Raw genomic sequence first — 4,796 nt, forward strand, 5'->3', positions numbered from 1 at the left:
TACTAAAATCAAACTTTGTACAAGTGTACTTAATATACTAAAATCATACTTAACTGTAAGTACATTTTAAATATACTTACTAGTTCCCTTTAAAAGATGTTTAATGTGTACTTTAGCACGCGGTTAAGTGTAACTATTTTAAGTATACTACAAATCTATTTCAAGGTTATAAAAACGCACTTTATAGCATGCTGCAGAAGTACATACTTAAGTTGTGTTATTTTGGGACAACTTATAGTATACTTAAATACACTTGAAATATAAATAAGTCGAGCTTTAATACATTTTAAGTTGATTTTGTGGTTTTTTTTAATACTAAAATCATACTTAACTTTAAGTACATTTCAAATATACTTTCTAATACCAAACTTTAGCACATTACTTTAAAATACAAATGCACTTAAAATAGACTTAAATACAATACACTAATAGTATATTTTCTAATACCAAACTTTAGCACATTACTTGAAAAATACAAATACATTTAAAATACACTTAAAATACAATACACTAATTGTGCATTTTTTAATACCACACTTTAGCACATTAATTTAAAAATACAAATGCACTTAAAATACACTTAAAATGCAATACATTAATAGTATATTTTCTAAAACTATATTTAAGTACATTACTTTAAAAATATAAATATATTTAAAATGTGATTAAAATACACTCAACTCTAAGTATATTTTAAAAAACATATTCAAGTACTCTACTCAAAAAATATAGTGTATTTAAAATACACATCGAAAATGAAATATATTTAAAATACAGTACACATTTTTTCGACCTGTGTGGCATATGCTCTGTATGCCAGATTACCAGTTCAAGCCTGTCCCAAAGGCAGGTTCAATGATAGTATAATAAAGCCATTTTTTTCACTTGTCCCTGTCTGTGTAAGTGTAAAAACACACGTTAATGTATGTCTTATCACATGGGACTGACCTAATTGACTAATTCAGTAGTTCATTTTAATGTGTAATGTTTCAACCAGAAAGATATTGGAAGATACTCAAGTCAAGTTTATTGTCAATTTCTTTACATGCACTGGTCATACAAAGAATTTGAAATTGCGTTTCTTGCTCTCCCATGCAGACATAGACTAATCTAGGTAAGGACATAGACAGTATAGACATAGACAGTACTCATACATGGACATAGACAGTATGGACGTAGACATTGCTCATACAGACATTTAAAGTGCAAGACTGGACAACAGAAGACTTGTAGAGAACATACATTAAGAGGAGGTATTTTGTTGTTCTTTTTCTAAAAGTCCTTTATAGCGTTCTGACATAGTAATAGTAGCATTTGAAGAAATAAATAATTAAAAAAGGTTTTTATTAAATACACCAGCAGCAGTATGTGTGTGTGTGTGTGTGTTTGTATGTGTTTTGTGTGCGTTTGCGTGTGTGTGTGTGTGTGTGTGTGTGTGTGTGTGTGTGTGTGTGTGTGTGTGTGTGTGTTTTTTGTGTGTGTGTGTGTGTGTGTGTGTGTGTGTGTGTGTTTAGTGCAGGTAGAAAGTGCGGTGTGCGTCTGTGTGTGTGTACCTGTGTATGTGTGTGTGTGTGTGTGTGTGTGTGTGTGTATGTGTGTGAGTATGAGTTGTGTGTCAGTGTGTGTATGTTTGGGTTTAGTGCAGAAAGTGCAGTGTGCTTGTGTGTGTGTGTGTGTGTGTGTGTGTGTGTGTGTGTGTGTGTGTGTGTGTGTGTGTGTGTGTGTGTGTGTGTGTGTGTGTGTGTGTGTGTGTGTGTGTGTGTGTGTGTGTGTGTGTGTGTGTGTGTGTGTGTGCATGTGTATGTTTTGAGTTAGTGCAGGTTGAAAGTTCAGTCACAGATGTAGTAGTGCAGGTGCATACTGCTAAAATGAGTTTCAACCACACTGAGTAGCCTACCTGTCTGTTGCATTATTATATACTGTACACATGTGTACACATTTTCATGCATTTAAAAGTAAGATATGGAATACATGATGGGAGAACAAAAAACAGTTTAACTCAGTTCAGGAACTTTTGAATGCATTTACCAGTATTGTCCACCAGGTGTCAGTGCAGGACCTCATGCCGCTGTATCTATGAATGCAGATCTGGATGGAGGGGAGGCAGTAAGGCCCTAGCCTGCTGCTGCCTACCTTAAACAGATGAATAGGCGGCTGATTGAAACCTATGCTGAAATCCCTAAATTGGACCACATTAGTACATGTAAATGAAGGCTAGTGGAGCGTATGATTATTTTAACACCCTGCACCTCTCAGCAGATTACGCTGTGGGGTAAAATAGCCATAAGAGGGAAAGAGGATCTTTCTCTTTTTTTTCTTTTTTCCCTCATCTCTTTCTCTTTCTCTTTCTCTTTCTCTCTCTGTCTCTCTCTCTCTCTCTCTCTCTCTCTCTCTCTCTCTCTCTCTCTCTCTCTCTCTCTCTCTCTCTCTCGCTATCTCTCTATCCATCCTTTCCCTCTGTTTTTATACCCATTTCTTTGTGTGTGTGTGTGTGTGTGTGTGTGTGTGTGTGTGTGTGTGTGTGTGTGTGTGTGTGTGTGTGTGTGTGCGTGTGCGTGTGTCTGTGTGTGTGTGTGTGTGTCTGTGCGAAAATGAAAATGAACATGTTTAGTGTCATTTTATGTCTCAAGAGTGTTCAAGTGTCCGCCACCTCATCAAAGTACTGATGAGCAAACGAATACAAATACCTCAACCATTACAGAAGATGATGAAAAGATATGCAAATGACTACTCAGTGGAATCTTCCGTGCGCCCTTATATCCACTGAATTAGCAACTTTTGCATACGCTACGTATTTCATAACAACTCCACTGCCCCAGGTGGACGGTCACTGGAGACAAGGCTGTGGATGACACCAGGAAAGAATACTGTATTCTGGAACTATGCAGACAGGCAATAATGGAACAACTTCTAAGATAGCATGCATTACTCATGGTGATGTTATTGGTCAAGGGTTTTTTCCACCCTTGCTTGTCTGTGTCCCTGAGGTTTGACACCTGCACACAGTAGATTTTGCAGTACTCATTGGTTCATTCCTGACTGTAATAACTTGTAGGGATTCAACTTTTATAAGTCAACACTTGTCAAAGGTAACACTGGTCTGTACAGCAAAACGACTGTGCAACCAGGTTCAGCTCAACACATTCAACAGCTCAGTGTAGAGTGTCATTTTTAGCCTTCCATGGTGCTTCCAGCTGACTAACTGAGATAGGGTTTGATGATAATCAGAAAAACCCAGAGGTCCACAAACAACTATTCATATACAGCATATTATCACCAGAGACGATTAATAAGGAGACATGCGTTCCCTCCAAAATCAATATGACATGAGGTTCTAAGCAGCCATGTCCTTTTACCATAGGAGACTAAAATGGGGATTCAGAATGAATGGAGTTCAGTTGGGAAAATGAGAAATGTCACACCCATTTAGGAGATCCAAATTGATCCCACTTTGTTGCATTGGTGACGCATAGAACAAGTTCAGCCATTAAGACTCAGAGAGAGGAATTGGTTTTAAACGATTTAATGTTAATATAGTTCACAATGGAATTGACAGAAGGTAGACAGTGTTTGGCGCAGGTCCAATCATCAGCCCGGGTCTTGCGCCAGCGGATCCAGTAGCGCCTGCCACAGACATGCAGCAATAACTGGAGCTTTAACCCCACCGGAGAGGTAGACTGGACCCAACTGATGGTGGTGGGGGTGGAGGAAGAGATTTCGGACCGGCCGTACCTAGGCCAGCAAGAAAGGAGAGTTAGACATGTCACTGTAAAGGAAATGGCGGCCGCTGATTGGCACTGTGACTTGAGTCTTCCTGGTAGAACAAACGCAGGCTACATTTATCTTGGTTACCATATAGAAAATCTTTGGTATGACATTAACACCAAATATATTTAAAATTCTACTTCCTCTCACTGCATTCTCTCTATAACATTGTAACAGAATACTATCATGGACACTAAGATTAACAGATGCAATCACCACAAAACCAATACGGACATAATTGTAGCAGCTACAAGAAAGTCTTCACTTGATAACATTGCAAGTTAAGAATTCTGACACAAGGGATGTAGTAGGCCTATTTTTTTTACCAAACACATTTTCTCTTAACACCAGCAGATAGGCCTAAAACTCCAAAAGAAATGTTCTCTCAGTCGATCAAGCGTGTGCCAGGCCAATTTAAAGTCTTGGCTGGGTGCTCAGTGAGGGTCATCTGTTTTTTTTTTCCCCAACCGCAACAGACCAAACCATTACCACTGTCGAGCTCAATCAGCCCATTTCGAACCAATCCAAAATGTGACTCTTTGTTTGGATCATTTAGATTGAGCATTCATGGACTTGAGAAAGCTCGGAAAAAAACAACACCGCAGCAAACAAGGCCAACTCATTTAAAACACTCTGTGGGTGATGACTATCTTAATGTCTTCAGTTGGATAGAAAGAGGGAATGGTAGGCTATTGTCTGTCACAGCGATAAAGATCGCCATGCTTGCTTGCTCTTGTCCTTTTAGCCTCGTTTTCGTGCATATCCTGCAGGGCAATAACAATGCAAGAGGACGACTGGCACAAATGCACATTTCACTCTGAGGAGGACGCATCACCAGAGCATCAGTCATTTGATGTGACTCTTTGTCGGCACATAGCCACATAGTAACAAAAATGAGTTAAATCAACACTGTTTTTTAGACTATAAGGCTGCTGAATGCCCAAGCGCTTATTAAGAAAAGTTGCCCTCAGCCTATAAAAACTTAAATATCTCAGCATCTGAAGCACATAAAAACATTCAATAAGTTGCAC

Source organism: Engraulis encrasicolus, chromosome 23 (assembly GCF_034702125.1).
Source record: "Engraulis encrasicolus isolate BLACKSEA-1 chromosome 23, IST_EnEncr_1.0, whole genome shotgun sequence".
Classification (NCBI taxonomy): Eukaryota; Metazoa; Chordata; class Actinopteri; order Clupeiformes; family Engraulidae; genus Engraulis; species Engraulis encrasicolus.